The 18,839-nt window shown below is 37.1% G+C and overlaps 1 long non-coding RNA gene across 2 annotated transcripts; it reads left to right on the top strand.

Moving 5' to 3' along the window:
* Window positions 1–1,319: 1,319 nt before the first annotated feature.
* LOC109108905 lies at window positions 1,320–5,429 on the top strand. 2 transcript variants are annotated; one of them, XR_006159378.1, is made up of 6 exons: window positions 1,320–1,579; window positions 1,680–1,742; window positions 2,314–2,408; window positions 3,288–3,391; window positions 4,352–4,472; window positions 5,399–5,429. It is a non-coding gene; the product is annotated as an uncharacterized LOC109108905 (long non-coding RNA). The 2 variants fall into 2 exon arrangements; XR_006159379.1 differs by lacking the exon at window positions 1,680–1,742.
* The last annotated feature ends 13,410 nt before the right edge of the window (window positions 5,430–18,839 follow it).

Genomic DNA, 18,839 nt, shown 5'->3' on the forward strand with positions numbered 1-18,839 from the left:
GCCTATTCAAAACTCTAATTCAAGATATCTGTAATTACATTTTGACTAGGCTGAATGAAAATTACAGATATCTCAAATTTCAGATATCTCTAATCAAAATTCATTTCAAGATATCTATAACTTGATAATAGATATCTACAATTAAATATGACTATCCCTAACTCCGTTTGAGATATCTACAATGCCATTTTGACTAGTCATAATTCCAGTTACAGATATCTACAACGTCATTTCGCCTAGTCAAAATTTAATTTAAGATATCTGAAAAGGAACATGTAGATATCTTGAATTGACTTGAATTAAAGATATCTTGAACTGGAATTATGACTAGTCAGAATAAAAATTGTAGATATCTCAAACTGCAATTACAGATATCTACAATTCAGTTACAGATATCCGTAATTCACAAAGTGGATATCTGCAACTGAATTGTAGATATCTGTAATGATAAACCCCATACAAATGAATGGCAAAAGTGATGTCATTTGTCCTAGGAAGAATGTCTCTGTGGTTATCTGAAATGACAATTATGGATAGGAAGAATGTAGTTGGGGATATCTGAAATGTTCTTTTTGACGAGGCAAAACTGAAATACAGATATCTGCAACACATATCCATTCTCCCTGCTGAAAAAAACAATAGAAACCATTACAGAATTTGTAATGGTTTTAATGGTTCTAATGGGAATTCTAATGGTTTTAAATGGACACTGTAATGGTCTCTGTTGGTCTCTATTGGTAATTTGCTTTCTTCTATTGGTGGCATGTATTGTCTATTGGATACCATTAAGGACCAACAGAACACCTTGGAAACTTCTGGTGGTATCTACTGGAAACCAGTAGAAACCATTATGACTCCAATAAATTAATTGGTTTCTTTGGAAAACTGTAATGGTCTTAGTGGGTAGGCTAGACTGCTGAAAAAACCATACCAAAAAAAAAAAAATAATGAACACACAAACAATAGAAACCATTACAGAATTTGTAATGGTTTTAATGGTTCTAATGGGAATTCTGTTGGTTTTAATGGACATTGTAATGGTCCCTATGGGTCTCTATTTATAATTTGCTTTCTTTTATTTGTGGCATGTATTGTCTATTGGATACCGTTAAGGACCAATAGAACACCTTTGGAAACTTATGCTGGTACCCACCCAGCACCAGACGTCATTCGGACATCGTTTTTTTTTTTTTTTTTTTGCTAAATCTCGGCCCGTCATGGCCTTCTTTTAGATCAAAAATTGACGTTGAAAGTTGTTTTTTTGCTTGTTTCGTCGGATTTGGTCCAACTTTTGCCCTAAACTCAGCAATGATCTTTGTTTTGTCTGTCTGATTTGGTTCAAATATAGCCCCAAAATCTATGTTTAATATTAGGTTTTGTTTGGTCCATCTGATTTGGTCCAAATTTAGGCCAAAATAAATGTTGAAATAACAGTGAAATTCTGCGTGACTTCTACGTGCTGTAATGGGCGCGCGCGCTGAACTGGAGCGGAGGACGTCACCATGGAAACGAGGCGGCAGCCCAACCGTCAAGCAGCTGAACGCTGACTCTCAGTGTGGTTTTCACTATTGTTTTTTAGGTAAGTTTCGTCTATATAATTACACAAATAGTACATTAAAGTGTTTCTGACATTTTATTTCATGTAAATGATACGCTTCCGTTTAATATTTACTTTATAGAAATGGTTTAGTGTCGTCAGAAAAAGTCCGTTAGCATCTCCACTGTAAGGCTAACTACAAGAGGTAACGATAAACTTGAGCTCTTATTTATTAAGTTTGGGCTTTTAATGTCATCTTATGTGTAGATGAGCTCTCTCTCTCTCTCTATATATATATATATATATATCTCAACGGATGAATGGAAGTAAGCTAATTAATTTAACCTAAAAGTATGCACTGAACAGTTAACGTTACATCACTTACAATGGGCTGAAACCTTCAGGTTTTGATCTTTCATAGTAACGTTAAACACATAAATACCACTTGTTCTGTTATTTCAGAAGTGCCAGAAAAGAAAAAAAAACCTCTATGACACAGGAGATGTTCCTGATTTTAAAATTTCTGAAGGGAGATAATAATGTGTGTGTGTGTGTGAGTGAGTGAGTGAGTGAGTGTCTGTGTTTTGTTTGCTTGTTAGTTATTTTGATGTCCACGCTGTAGGAGCATTACTAAATTAGTAAAACTAAAATGTTTAAGTCTTTTTTTTGTATATATTCTGTAAATTATCATTTTTATTTTCTGCATTTCACCTCTGCTACAGTTCATTTATAATAAACCTGTCATTGTATAATAAATATTGTTGTCTCTGTGACAGTATGCTTATGTTCTTGGTTCTTCCATGCTGATGGCTGTGCTCTAGAGTCATATCTCCTGTCGAAGAACATTTTTAGACATTATGAACCATGAAAAGTAAGTAATTCCTCAAACATACACTACCATTCAAAAATGTAAGGGTCAGATTTGTAAAAATAAATGTTTTATGCTCACCACTGCTGCATTTATTTGATTAAAATACAGTAAAATAGTAATATTGTGAAATTACCATTTTATAACTATTTTCTATTTTCAGTATGTTTTAAAAAGTGATCAAAGCTGAATTTTCAGCATCATTACTCCAGTCTCCAGTGTCACATAATCCTTCAAATATTAGTCCATTCTTATAAAGTGCAAGAAGCTCTTACAAATATTAATGTAAATAGTATTTTTTTCCTTTGGTGATTTGTATTGTATACCCAGAATGCAATGCACAATGAAGTAGATTACCATTCTCTAACTCACACCGTGTCTACACTGGACGCACCAAAGTGACTGTTGAAAATCATTTGAACTTTGTCAGTACATCATAAATAGAAAGAGGCATCAGTTTACCCGTCTGTGATTTGTTGTGTCGTGTCGTGCCACATCCAGTGTAGAGAGCATTACTGATTATAATAGGCTCTATTGTATTTTGTTGTGCCGTCCAGTGTAGACACAGTGTTAGACCTCTTATTAAATATCATTACATATGATTCATGTATGATGCCATTCATCACTGATAGATCTTTTCTATTTCATCGATAAACCACAAGGTAACTGTAACATATTTAAACAATATTAATAAGAATAAATAAAAATGCATCTGTGACTTACTGTAATATTGCTTCTTATTTTTCAGTGGGTTTTGAAAGTTCTTATTAAACACATAGCTTTATTCTCATCTCTGTGCATTTTCAGACGTTGTGCATATTTCTGAATCAAATTTTTTTAACTTTTTAAAATCATAATATTGGTTGTCTTCTCTTTTGTCAGAGTTTAGCTCCAACCCCAGTTAAGCAGATCGGGGCAGCTGATCAAGGATCACCAGAAACTCTGCAGAACATTGGTCCTCCAGCCCAGGACTGGACACCAGTGTTGTAAGTCATTAATCTAGAAGTAATCCTGCCTCTTTGAAGTGTCATGTTCAGAATATATTACAGGAGATCTGAACATTGTCTCTTAAGGTCCACTGACATGCAGAGTTTTGCTCCAACCTGCATTGCACCTGAACAACATTAATCAAGGTCTTCAGTTTTACCAACTATTAGTGTTGTCACGGTACCAAAATTTCAGTATTCGGTACCAGTACCAGTGAAAATCCATTGTACTCGGTACCAATTTCAGTACCAAAGCAAAACACAAAAACATGCTAATTAATTTTTTATTATTATTATTATTATTAGCTGCACTTATACTAACAATTAACACTTATACTAACAATTAACTAACAAAACAGCGTTCATTTCAATCCGACATTCAGATGTTTATCAGGATATATATACACAATTATATATATCCTGATAAACATACACAGAATGACAGTCAATCACTGATCTTTATTGAACTGCTTTTATAGTTTTAATAATTACTTTATTTTGTAATGAACACAATAAAGGGATTTTACAATGGATTATTTGTTTTTTTTACTTGAATGCTTTTGTTCAGATGTAAAATAAAAAGTGAATTATTATTAAGAAAAGAACTGCAGGAAAAGATGCAATTTTGCTTTGGAACCTTTAGAAAACTTTAACCTGATTTTTCTCAAAATTGACTTTGCCAACTCTTTCAACTTCAAACTGGTGTAGTTCAGTAATTTTTTGTCAGATTTCAACAAATTCTACATCATTTTGAAGGACTATTAATGAGAATAATAATAATAATAAAAAAAAACCTAATTTTTGCTCATTGTGACTTATTTTGCCAGCACAGGTCACACATGCTACTTAATTTCCAGAGAGTGGTCAGATTTAAAGTCTGAGATTAGTCCATCAGTTCTTCTTGAATTTCAATTTGTTTATGTGTGTGTGTGTGTGTGTGTGTGTGTGTTTGAAAACAAGAGTGTCTGTCTCAGAAGCTGAAGAAAAGAGGCCACACCTCAGAGGAAATAAGCGCCTCCTAAGTGTACGGAAATACCTGGCTGAGAAGATCAGTGACATAAACCAGATAAAACTGTCAGTGGTAAGTATTTACATATCCATATCCGAATGTAATTACTACAACCTCTTATATGATTTGAAGTGAATAGAGACTATGTACCATAAAAAGTAGACAATGTAATTATTCAAGACTATTTGTGACCCTGGACCACAAAACCAGTTATAAGGGTAATTTTTTAAAAAATGTAGATTTTTATATCAATAATATTAAGAATTAATTTTCCATTGATGTATGGTTTGTTAGGAGGACAATATTTGTCTGAGATACAACTATTTGAAAATCTGGAATCTGAGGGTGCAAAAAAATCTAAATATTGCGAAAAATATTTAAAGTCCAAAGCAAAGCATTTTATTATTCAAAAATTAAGTTTTGATACATTTATGGTAGGAAATTTACAAATATATATCATGGAACATGATCTTTACTTAAAATCCTAATGATTTTTGGCATGAAAGAAAAATCAATAATTTTGTCCCATACAATGTTTTGTTGCCTATTGCTATAAATAAACCCCAGCGACTTAAAACTGCTTTTGTGCTCCAGGGACACATTTATTCACTCACTCATAACAACAAACATCACTGAACTACACCTAAACCATTGAGATATTCAACACAGCAGACAATAATTAATGACAATATGCATCTATTAAAGCAGCGCATAAGATAAATTAAAAAATGATCTGCGTTAAAAAATGTGTCCATTACACATTTTATAAACATAAAATGTGTAATGGACAAAAGTTCATATCTGCCAAGAATTTGAATCTGCTCAAAGTGCTCCAAAGTGTTGGACGAATTTTAAACATGATGATGTTTTTGTCAACAACTAAGTTTTTGCAACTTTTTGAGATTGCCATATAAATATATATATGGATAATCTCACATACTGGTAATGTGGTTTTAAGTGGTACATTGTCCTAACAAATTTTTCCTTCTCTTTTGCAGGTCTAAGACAGCTACAATGAAGCCACAAAATGCAGTTCATAGTTCCTGTATTTCTATAATGCATTAATGAATAACAATAATTATGTAATGTCAATTAAAAATGTAATGTCAAGGTTTTGTGTTAATTCCAGCTATGTTGAGTATTCTGTGAATAATTTTGATTTTAGGTGCATATTCTTAATTCTTTGCAAAACAACCTGAAACTGTTTGCTATTGAAAGGTGGTATGTAGTTTAAATAAATAAAAAATGATATTCTTGACAAAACCTGTGTATAGTTGTATTAATAATTTAAATTATTTAATTAATCAATGGCCTAATTACCAGTTATCAGGTAAACATTAAAATCAGAACCAATACAAAACTGCAACGGAAACCAATAAATATGTGCAAATAAAGACCAATAGAATCTTGTAATGGAACCATCAGAACCAATACAAAACTGTGATGGAAACCATTAAATATGTGCAAATAAAGACCAATACAAACTTGTAATGGAACCATCAGAACCATTACAAAACTGTGATGGAAACCATTATGTGCAAATCGTGACCAATACAAATTTGTTAATGGAAACCTATACAAACCAATAAATCCTAATGGAATATGCCCAAAACACCACTACGTAATGGAAACCATTTGGTAATGGTTTTAATGGTTAATTGCTGATGGTTTGTAATGGTTTTGTAATGGAAACCATTAGAATTTCTGTAATGGTTTCTATTGTTTTAGAATTTCTGTAATGGTTTCTATTGAAATCGGATTAGAGATATCTTTAAATATAATTTGACTAGTCAAAAAATACTTTATTGATATCTTCAAAAGACGCGCCGTACATCCACAAATGTAATTAAAGATAACTCTAATTCAATTTCGGCTAGTCACAAGATATCTTAAGATTGCTCCTAGTCGAATTGGTCCTGTGTGACGTCAGAATAAATTTACTCAGCTCCTCCCCACCTACTCTGCTAACTGCTAACAACATAATAAAAGTCTGCTTTTGTTGTCACGGATGCAGCCTTGTGTGGTAAAAGGTCTCCAGCGTGCATGTATGTATAGCGCTGTGTTTTAATTGAATCATGTTGCAAAATAAACCAAATGCAGTGTAATGTTTAATAAAGGCAGAAAATCACAAACTGCTCGTCTGAATTTATTTATTATATATTTAGACAATAAAAAACAATGTTTATTTATTTATTTATTTATTTAAGAAAGGTAGGCCTACCTTTAAGAAAAATAAAGGTATGCCTAATTTGCAGCTTTTATCTTGCCATTAATTCTGACGTTTTTTTTCTCAGAATTGCGATATATAGAAAAAGCGAGATATAAATTTTATAACTGTGAGATAAAAAGTTGCTATTTCTTTATTAATTAATTATTTCTTTATTTAGTGGCGGAAACGCGCTTCCATAAATAGCCGACAAGGTGGCAGTATTGTATTGTATTATAGCAAGAGATCCGTGATGATGATATTCTGCTGTGTTCAGCGATGAATGCCTAGGTGTAAATAGCATATTTTCTTAGCGAAAGATGCTATTTAGACTATGTGCAAATAGCAATAGATTCTCTTTACACATAGCAGTATTTTTTAACGATGTGCCATTTACACTAAGTGCAAATAGCTAGCTATTATACTGACATAAAGTTGGCTTGACGTTGGACATTCGATATTCGCAAATCTAGGGACCGTCTCTAAAGTTACATGTGAAACTACTATACACTTCTCTAATGTCAATAGCATGCGAGGATGACTAACAGTCATGAAAACAACTGTTAACTGTTCATCCAGGTGTCAACTATAATACACACCTTTTATATATTTTTTTTTTGATAATTATTAAAATAAACTGTAAATCATATGGAAAATTGCTACTTTTCATTACAGAATGGACTTAATGGACTAAACACAAATTTAAAGCTCAATAGCATTTGAACAGAATGACTCACATTCATAAAACATAATGTAAAGTGTTCATCTAGGTGTAAGCTATAATGTACACCTTTCATATTTTTCATAATTATTAAACTGTAAATCATATGTAAAATATTGCTAATTTTCCTTACTGAATTGGCTCAAATGTAAAATATGCCATAATTTGAAGCTCAATAGCATTTGAACAGAATGACTCACTTTCATAAAACATATCTAGGTGTCAGCTATAATGCACACCTTTTATATTTTTCATTATTATTCAAATAAACTGTAAATCATATGTAAAATATTGCTACTTTTCATTACTGAATGGTCTCAAGCACAAATTTAAAGCTCAATAGTATTTGAGCTGAAAATGTACAATTAATATATTTAATATATTTCAGATGTATACTTTAAACAGTAATGAAAGAAACATCAGTGATGACAACGATACTTCATAATTTTAATTGTTCAATTATTATCTTTTCAATATATATATATTTTTTATCTTTTCAATATTTTCATATTTCCTAGGAACACCCCCAATCCCTACACCCACACAAATACCTTAACTTTTACATAAAATAAGTGAGTCATTCTGTTTAAATGCTATTGAGCTTCAAATTATGGCATATTTTACATTTGAGCCCATTCGGTAATGAAAAGTAGAATTTTTTTTTACATATGATTTACAGTTTATTTGAATAATTATGAAAAATATAAAAGGTGTGCATTATAGCTGACACCTAGATGAACACTTTACAGTATGTTTTATGAATGTGAGTCATTCTGTTCAAATGCTATTGAACTTCAAATTTGTGTTTAAGTCCATTCGGTAATAAAAAGTAGCAATTGTTTTCCAAATGATTTACAGTTTATTTTAATTATCAAAATTATCAAATTATCAAAAAATATAAAAGGTGTGCATTATAGTTGACACCTGGACAGTTAACAGTTGTTTTCATGACTGTTAGTCATCCTCGCATGCTACTGACATTTGAGAAGTGTATAGTAGTTTCGCATGTAACTTTAGAGACGGTCCCTAGATTTGCGAATATCGAATGTCCAACGTCAAGCCAACTTTATGCCAGTATAGAACTGATTTACACTATTTTAAAATAGCAAGGTTTTCTGCAATTTATACTACTTATTACAAATAGTGGCAATTATTGGCGTATCCAAGATGGCGGCACGTCCACGCACAGTGGCTTCTCTGTCCCGACAGAACAGTGTTTTCGTGTTTTTTGTCTTGTGAGTCGCAGTGTTTTTGTACGTCATCATCGCGTCTACCTGTCTTTAAGCGCGCATACAGTCGTGAGTTTCTGCTGGATGTCGGCAGAACCGCATTTTTAGTTAAACTCTGCGCACGCGGAACAGCTGCGGGCCCTCGGTCTGCTCCAGAGGCCTACATTATCACCGACCCCCACTGATGCATCTCGCCCACAGCGGAGACGCCACAAGTGGCGTGAGAGGAAGCAGAAGAGGGGCAAGCGTGGAGGTATCCGAGCTAGGCTAACGGCTAACCCACACAAGCCATCTATCCCCACCATCGAACTGGCTAACGTACGCTCTTTGGACAATAAACTGGACTTCATCTGATTACTACGTTCAACTCAGAGGACTGTAAGAGACTGTTGTGTTTTTGTGTTCACGGAAACATGGCTTAGCAACAGTGTTCCGGACTGCACTATTCAGCTCAACCAGCTGACGTGCTATGGAGAGGACAGAGGTCTCATCGCGGGAGGAAAAACCCGCAGCGGCGGGCTTTGTATTTACATCAATGATGCATGGTGCCGCGATGCTGTTGTGATCTGCAAACACTGCTCAACCCTGGCGGAGTTTATGATTATTAATCGCCGGCCGTTCTATCTGCCAAGGGAATATACTGCCATACTGCTCGTTTCGGTTTACATTCCCCTGAACAACAACAACTGCAACAGGAACGATGCACTAAATGAACTGCACCAGCACATCAGTGAGCAGCAGACAGCACACCCTGATGCTTTTCTTATCATAGCTGGGGATTTCAACCATGCTGACTTAAAGAGTGTGTTTCCAAAAATACACCAACACATTAACTTTCCAACAAGAGTTAACAACATTTTGGATTGTGTTTACACCACACAGAGAGGAGCTTACAAAGCCCTCCCCCTCCCCCACCTTGATGCCTCAGACCACATCACTGTCATGCTAATGCCTGCATACAGACCGCTCATTAAAGTCACCAAACCAGTTCAAAAACAGATACAAGTGTGGCCGGAAGGATCATCAGAGGCTCTTCAAGACTGCTTTGACACAACTGACTGGAATATGTTTAAGCAGGCTGCCACTTACAATAACACCACTGACCTCCAGGAGTACTCAGAGACTGTCACTGCTTACATCAACAAGTGTATTGAGGATGTAACAGTCACAAAAACCATCACTGTCCGGGCTAACCAGAAACCGTGGATGACAGGGGAGGTCTACAGACTCCTGGAGACGTGGAACGCTGCATTCAGAGCTGGAGATGAGGTAGGCCTGAGAACAGCCAGGGCCTACCTGTCCCGTGGCATCAGAGAGGCTAAGAGACAGTACTCCAGGAGGATAGCCCATCAATTCAGCGACAGCAGAGACACTCAGAGCCTGTGGCAGGGGATACAGACCATTACGGACTACAAACACCCACCACGGACCTGTGACAGCAACATCTCTCTGCTTAACGAGCTGAACACCTTCTTCGCTCGCTTTGAGAAACAAAACAGCTCCACTGCACAGAAGACTCCACCTCCTCCCGGTGACCAGGTGATGACGGTGACCCCGGACAGTGTGAGGAGATCCTTCAGCAGGATCAATGCACGCAAAGCTCCGGGACCTGACAACATTCCTGGGCATGTACTGAGAGACTGTGCAGCAGAACTAACTGATGGCTTCACAGACATTTTCAACATCTCACTTAGTCAGGCTGTTGTTCCCACATGTTTCAAAACTACCACCATCATTCTAGTCCCGAAGAAGCCATCTCCATCCTGCTTCAATGACTACCGTGCTGTTGCACTTACTCCCATCCTCATGAAGTGCTTTAAATGGCTAGTCATGCACCACATCAAGTCTGCCCTCCCCACCTCCCTGGACTCATTCCAGTTTGCATATTGGTTAGGGCTGGGCGATATATCTAACGATATGATCATGCGCATCTAGTCAGTAAATCTGGTTCCTTGATTACCGCTAAATCGCCATCACCTGCTTTCAAATGGAGCGGCATTTAATAGACAGAGCCGTAGCTCACTGACAAGGTACGCAATATCGCGTTGATTATCGAAGGCGATTCATCTGGGATAATGAACGCGATATTGCATAGCTTGTCAGTGATCTACGGCTCTGTCTATTAAATGCCGCTCCATTTGAAAGCAGGTGATGGCGATTTAGCGGTAATCAAGGAACCAGATTTACTGACTAGATGCGCATGATCATATCGTTAGATATATCGCCCAGCCCTAATATCGGTCCAACCGCTCGACGGATGATGCCATCACTACTGCCATCCACTCAGCACTCACACATCTAGACATAAAGGACTTATACGTCAGAATGCTGTTCATAGACTTCAGTTCAGCATTCAACACAATCATCCCTCAACAGCTCATTCACAAACTGGTCGAGCTGGGGCTCAACACTTCGCTGTGCAACTGGCTGTTGGACTTTCTGACTGGAAGAGCTCAAGCAGTACGGGTCGGCAGCAATACATCCAGCACCATCACACTGAACACTGGAGCCCCCCAAGGATATGTGCTGAGCCCCCTCCTCTTCACTCTGCTGACCCACGACTGCACACCGTCACACAACTCCAACCTCTTCATTAAGTTTGCGGATGACACGACTGTGGTGGGTCTCATTAACAACAGAGATGAGACAAACTACAGGAGCGAGGTTAGCTGCCTGGACGGGTGATGCAGTGACAACAATCTCTCTCTGAACGTGGAGAAGACGAAGGAGATTGTTGTTGACTTCAGGAGAGCGCACACTCAGCATGTTCCTCTGACCATCAACAGTACGTCTGTGGAGAGAGTGAGTAGCACCAAGTTCCTGGGTGTGCACATCACAGAGGACCTCTCCTGGACTGACAACACCGCAGCACTGGCCGAGAAATCACAACAGCGTCTCTACTTCCTCCGCAAACTAAGAAGAGCCAGAGCCCCACCCCCCATCATGTACACCTTCTACAGAGGCACCATCGAGAGCATTCTGACTAGCTGCATCACTGTATGGTATGGCGCCTGCAACCCGTCCTGCCGGAAGACTCTGCAACGTATAGTGAGAGCAGCTGAGAAGATAATTGGTGTCTCTCTCCCCTCCCTCCAGGAAATTACGGAATCTATGGAAATTATGGTGACCCCACCCACCCGTCACACAGCTTCTTCAGTCTGCTGCCATCAGGGAGGAGACTGCGGACTGTAGCGTGAACCAGACAAATTAAAGATTCGATCGGGAGCCTGGTTGAAACATGAGCCGAATTCCACAGAAAGGCAGGATGTTGTAAATCAACTCCTAGCACCACAGTCTGATAACCAACCAAACTCTTTCAGAGAACAGCTTTCAACATTAACACCATTAGAACAATTATTGACAATTTCAATTCGAAGAAGAGATTGTCTAATTTGCGGGCAAGTAATCGAAGAGATGGACAGTCTGACCCTCACATGTAAAGCCATGAGAGTAAACAAGATCGTTGGATTGACTTCCCCCCACCTAGCAGAACCAGACTGAAATTCCTAAGGAGACCTGTTAACCCCTCTGGTCTTCACAGGACATATCCTTACTCCCCAGAATGGCACAGAGAATGCCTTCCAATGCATATATGCACCAAAATGAACTCAAAAAAGACTTCTAAATGGATATCAGTCCATTGCTTAACTCCATATCATACATGAACCCACACATTTGATTATAATGTTTCTAATCACTTATTGTGTATGTCTTTTTAAATAACTCTTGAATAGCTTAAGGGATCATATTCATGTTTAGTATGTGTGTGTTCGAATCTTCTTGCTTGAAACGTTTCTGACCATCAGTTATTTATCAAATGTATCATATTCTTGTTATAGGAATCATGTCCAAATTATACCCTGCAAGAGCGGGAAAATTCGGACCATGTGCTTGATAAGATAACATATGATTTATGAATGGGTGGGACAGACAATGCAACACCCCGAGAAAAGACAATATCTAATTGGTCAAGACAACATTTGAGGTGTGGCCAAAAGGCCAGTTTAAATACTCAGGACACCATCAAATTTGCTTTTAGCTTTGAGCTTTTGTTTTAGCTTTTGCTATCAGTCATGCCGGCTTTTAGCTTTGCTTGTAGTTTAAGCTTTTAGTCATGCTTTGTCATCACTTTTAGCATTCTTCGAGCGCCGTTCCAGCGTGCTTCGGCCTGCACGCCTGCTGCTACTTAGCCACGATGAGAAGAAACACCACCTAGTCTCGTCAAACTTTACTTCTGTTCTTTTATTTTAGTTTCTTTTCTTTTCTGTTTGAGAGTTTCATGTTCTGAGTTAAGTTTTGTAATGCCGTGTCTCCGAGTCTGACCTCGAGTGCCCGTCTGAAACTTCAACCAGCCCACAACTCCGCATCTTCAGCCAACGCCCAACCACGGGCTTCCCAAGACGTCACTTCAACGACTACTGAACTTCCAGCCAATCAGCAACTTCGGGAAACCCCCTTTTCAGCGACAACAAAGGGAACCCCGTTACACAGGCATCACAAGTAACGTACCCTCCAGACTCTGATCTGTACTGGTGTTATCTAATATAATTTTAACCTAATTGATGAACTCAATGCGAGGGTTAATTAAGTGATTGATGGTTGTCTCATGTCTATGCAATTTCACGTATTGCTTGTAAACTTGGGATTTCACATTTTCATTCTTTTAAACTCATCCTTTCCTAACTTTCTATCCTCCTGCAACTTGTGTGAATGTGTGGAGTGCGTGTGCTTATATGTTAGATTAGTTTATATGTCTTAGATTTATCTAATAAAGGCTCATTCATATTGAAAAGAGAAGTATCTTGTGTTTTGTGCTCACAAGTTAATGTCTTAAACTGCCGATCTTTTTACTGTGCTAATTAATAGTGTTTTCACTATACTTTGGATATTAATATCCAGCACAGATTTGATGTTAAACGGCTCGTTCAGTGAATCGCTGGCCGTTTCAGTGATCAGCCGTGAAACAGTGATTCTGTTCAAATTCCCTTTAAAATCTTAAATGATTCCCTTTGAGCTAAATTGACCTGTTTCCCTTACAGGACTCTCCAGGCCAGGACCAGCAGACTGAAGGACAGCTTCATCCATCAGGCTGTCAGGAAGCTGAACTCGCTCCCGAACTTGCCCCCCCCGTCCCTCTTCTGCCCCAGGCACCACTGAACTATGAACCCCTCCCCCCCAGATCCCACATCCCCAGGTCCTTCCACCCCCCTTCCACTAAAATACGATGACATGCACCAGTCACTTTGTGCAGCATTGGTCTGCTCACTACCTCATTCACCATGGAACTGAGGTCATTCTACCACCTCATCAGTCAGTTTAAAAAAAATAAATAAATAACTGCTCTTGAGCCCTTTTGTCACTTTAATCAGGCTGAATAAGTTTTTTTTTTTTTTTTCACTAAAAATCTTTTTATCTGCACTGTTTGTTCACTGGTTTGCACTCTATCTGCCATGTGCCTTGCGCTGCTTTATTTAACTTTATTTTTATTTTTTATTATATGTCTTTTTTACATTCCCTTATTGTATAGTTGTATCTTATATTTTATATTTAATCTAGATTTTTAGGCTCTACTGTTAGTGTTATCTGTATGCACCGGGGTCTGAGAGTAACACAATTTCGATTCTATGTATGTGCTGTACATGTGGAAGAATTGACAATAAAGCAGACTTGACTTGACTTATCTGCACCTCAGTATTGTAGTACATTATAAAACAGTACGCAATAATAACTTAGTGAGTGTAAATGATCATTTTAATTCAAATTTTTAAATGGATACCACCTTACTGGGACAATAAAGCCCTCCCTACACCTACCCTAACCCTACCCAATATTTATTTTCAACTTCTTAATTATTTCCTTAATTTTTTGAAAATTAATGCCTTTCCAATAAGATACGAGATTTGAAAAAGGAGACAAAATGTTTGGCAAAAGGCGGATGGGAACTCAGGTCGACTGCGTCAAAAGCACACACTTTAACCACTAATCCACTACAACTGACACTGGTTTAGCATCGTTTATCAGTGTTAACTCAATCACATGTTGGGGGACGATAGTGTAAGTAGTCTCTGACAACAAGGCAGGCTTGCACTTAGTGTAAATAGGCTCACTGATTCTTTTAACATTATATCAAATGTTGCAACAGCTGACATGAGGCTTATACATGTGTTCGTTTGTAAATAAAGGCTAACAAAATTTAATCCACAGCACACACGTCTCAACATTATGATAAAAAAACAGGACAAAAGCCTATTTAATTCCTCTCTGTTTAGCCTACCACTTTTACACATGCTCCAGCTACATTTTTATTTCCATACTTTTGAATTACTTCTGTATAAAACAGTTTTAAATCACCCAAAGACGCAGGACCTTTATTATACAACTCTTAGACAAAACTGCGAATGACAACAGTTTCCGATCTAGGATTGGTTAAATAAAATGTTTAAGGTGGGGCTCAACAAAGGTGTATTTGCATGCACATTGTAGATATCTATAAACGTATAGTCAAATTGTTAATTCCAGATATCTACATTGCAATTAAGCCTAGTCACAAAGCTAAATGCAGATATCTCTAAATCTAGTTCTTCCTAGTCAAAAATCTGATTGGGATATCCATAATTAAATTGCAGATATCTTTAAATGGGTTTTGAATAGTCATAATTCCAGTTCAAGATATCTTTAAATATGAATTGCCTAGTCAAAATTCCAATTCAAGATATCTACAACTGTAATTTGACTAGTCATAAATGAATTGCAGATATCTACAAATGTATTTTGGATATCTTTAAAAGAAGATTATGACTAGTCGTAATAGCATTGTAGATATCTGGAATGCATATTATGACTAGTCATAATCACATTAGATATCTTAATTCCAATTACGACGAGTCATAATTGCAATAAAGATATCTGGAATTTACAATTGTGACTATCCGAGATTATAGTTTATGGATAGTCAAAACAAAGTGTTTAAAATGTTAAACGGCTTGCCATATTATCGCGAGATCACTGTACCACATCAGATACCATAGACGCGTAAAAGAAACATCAGTAACGCACAGTGCCTGCCAAAAGCTTGCGCTGTGACAACGATGGCCGCGCGGTTGAGCCTTTATTATGTTATCTATGGTGCGCTCTGCCTGTAGAGATTAGTAAAATGGCGGATCGAACACTTCCGGTGGCTGCACTGCCTGTTGGCAGAACGTGATGGCGATCCAGTCATATATAGATCAGTGGGAAAACCCCTTGGACGGTCATGACGTCGTTGCTTCCGGATTTCTTTTTCTAGGCTGTGTGTTGCTGTTGTCGGGCGGAGGTTGTAGAGACTGTTTTCGTCTTTTATTTTTTATTATTTAACCTGTTTATTTACACTAGTGTCAGCATGAAATCGTATCTTCGGACGAGGAAACCCCAAAGCACCGCCACCAAACCTGACGGACTGTGATATCGGGTGTATGTGTGTTTGTGTTCTATGTAACTTTCGAGAATGTAAAACAAAAGAACGTTGTTCATGCAGAGCTGAAATGTCTTAAGTGTTGCTTAAATCTCTCACTGAATTCTCTTTTCTTCATATTATCGGCCTAAAGATTTTTCATGTTATTTGTTGCAGTGGTTGAAATATGTTCTGATGTGTCATGTACGTTAGTAAAGCAGACTCTGTCCATGTAGATAACATTACATTATACATTTATTTTGTTGATTTTAATAGTTGTTCTCTTGGTTTGCTTTATGTTAAAGACGGGGCATGGTTGTGTGTTTTGGAATACTCACAAAATTTGTTCTGGATGTTGTGTATGACAAAAAGTTTGTGTTACGGTCGATTGAATTTGGTAACCAGTCCTGCTGGTTTTAGAGTACAGTGACTTATCATAGGGTTGTGATTTCTGGTCTGCATTTACAATTACAGCTTTTAATTTCCTAAATAAAGTAAGCATATGCATGGTTGAATATATGTTGTATCCTATATAATGTCGTTCTTTCCCCTTGATGAATTCCAGGTTGACTCACGAGAAAGCAGAGTGCTGTCCTGATAAGAAGATAGCCAGTACTCGATGCTGAACTGATGAAATACAAAGATCAATATGAGCGAAAAATGAGGGATGGGCCCATCAAAGGTAAAAAGTCTTGCTCAGACTTCCTGGGTGGAATAATGAGTGTTTCTGTATGAAAATTAAAGGAATCACTCACCACAAAATTTTAATTCTGTTACATTTACGTGCGCTTTTCTGTTTTTTGTTTTTTTTTAATTGTGTCCATCAACATTTTTAGTCATTTTCATCATATTCCATGAAAAACAAAATGGATGAACTGCTGCTTTTTCGCATACAGTGTAAACTGATTGTGATTTATACAGCAAAGCTGCCAAAAAGAAAATAAAAGAAAAACTGATATAAGTAGATCCATAAAACTTGTGCACTATAGATGATGTCTTTCGAATCCAGTATGATTTCCTAACTATACGTAGCTATGTTCAGTGCTGTGTAATTACTGTACAATTGTATCCGTTACTGACTCCAGAATTACATGACAAAGAATTTTTAGTTCGTAACAGAATCCGTTTACATCACACACATAGTGATGTTTTTATTGACAAACAAATCGCAAGAGAGAACCCCTAGATAAATACAGCAGCCTTGTATGTTCATTATCTCTAGTCTTGCATTCATCCCTCCACCACGTACGGCACTCGCTCACCGGCAGCGCCGCTTCGCTACCTCTAGCGCGGGAGGATGCACGTGCAGGTGGGAGCGCGTGCTGGGTCCTGGGCTAAACGCCGAGAGTCAGTATCCCCATCTAACGGTGCGTTACATGGGCAAGTACCCCGGTCGAGAAGTAATTACCGAGCTCGGAGCGCTTCTCCCCGACAGCACCTCAATACGCATGTAACCTTTAGTCAGTTTGATTAGATGTAAGTGTGAACGTGTCGTAAATTGTAGGTTATAACATGCAGACTTACTTTAAGATTTCCTTTTTGAGCACTATTCTCTTTTTCATGATTGCGTTTAATATATCGGATATCTCTTGTTAGTACCATATTGACATAAAAATATAAAGAGTAACGAAATAATTCAGTTTGTTGTGTACTAGCAACATGAAAGTGACGTTAACCTTAACCATATCTACTCTTTTTGTCCCTTCTGCAGCATCTGATTCCTTCTCTCTCTCAGCTGTTGATTCGTGAAGAAATCTGTCAGGGTGGTTATGTAGTTTTACTATGAGAACACTAACTCTTCAGTAGACCTTAAATATTCTTCCAAACATAGTTTCTGAATCAGTATGTGCAAATCCATTTTAAAAATCAATCATAAACACATTTACTGAAAAAATGAAATATTCTTATCTCTGTTTTATCTGCTGCAATCGTCGGTTCGACACGAACCAACCTCAAAGAACCATGAACATGCATATGTGATACCGTCATCATTAACCGACGTCTCTCTATATTTTAAAATCTCAAGGGCACTTCAATAAAAGTATTTGACGGGTGAAAGAAGGATCAGATTGAAAAAAAAAAAGTTGGGTGAATTTGTTGCATTTTCGTGTGTTTTAAAGACAAATGTCTTCCAAAGTAATACATGGAAATAACCAACTGAAGTGAGAATTAAAATAAAATGATGTTTGTTCATACGTCAATTGATGCAATATTAAAAAACACTTCTAAAACCTGAATTATTTTTGTAAATCCAGTGGTCCAATGCTGAGTAGCCAAACATTCTATGTGTGAATGTCCACAGGAACTGTAAGAACTTTCTGAATGACATATAAGCAGTAGTCCAATGTTAGTAAGTACAGTTTTAAAAAGATGAAAAAAGAAGATATATAAGTGAGAATCCAATAAATTATGAATAAATTATTGCCGTTGTGTAAATATGTAATCATGTAATAACTAGTAACTGTATTTGCAATTGCAAGTCAAACTGTAGTCTGAATTATGAGTATTTTAAAATGTAATTTACTCTAATTACAAGGACTTAATTTTTGGAGTAAGTAAAATCTGCCATTAGAACTCCAGATGCTCATGTAATCAAGTTTACTTAGCCATCGCTCTCTGGTCCTATGTTGTGATGATGACCAAGTGCTAACGCTTAAGACTTTAAGAGGTATATTTTTGAAACATCTCATTTCCTGTATAGCTACTCAAAATTCCATTTGTATTACATATATAAAACTTGGTGTGTCCACAGTTGTAGAAATAAACATGCCGTGTTGGTGGTGTGTTTGACATCCAAAAAACCTATATAAATAGGAATTAAATAAAGTTGGCTGTCTTTGAAAAAGGGGGGGGG

This window comes from Cyprinus carpio, unplaced genomic scaffold (assembly GCF_018340385.1).
Source record: "Cyprinus carpio isolate SPL01 unplaced genomic scaffold, ASM1834038v1 S000006512, whole genome shotgun sequence".
Taxonomy (NCBI): domain Eukaryota; kingdom Metazoa; phylum Chordata; class Actinopteri; order Cypriniformes; family Cyprinidae; genus Cyprinus; species Cyprinus carpio.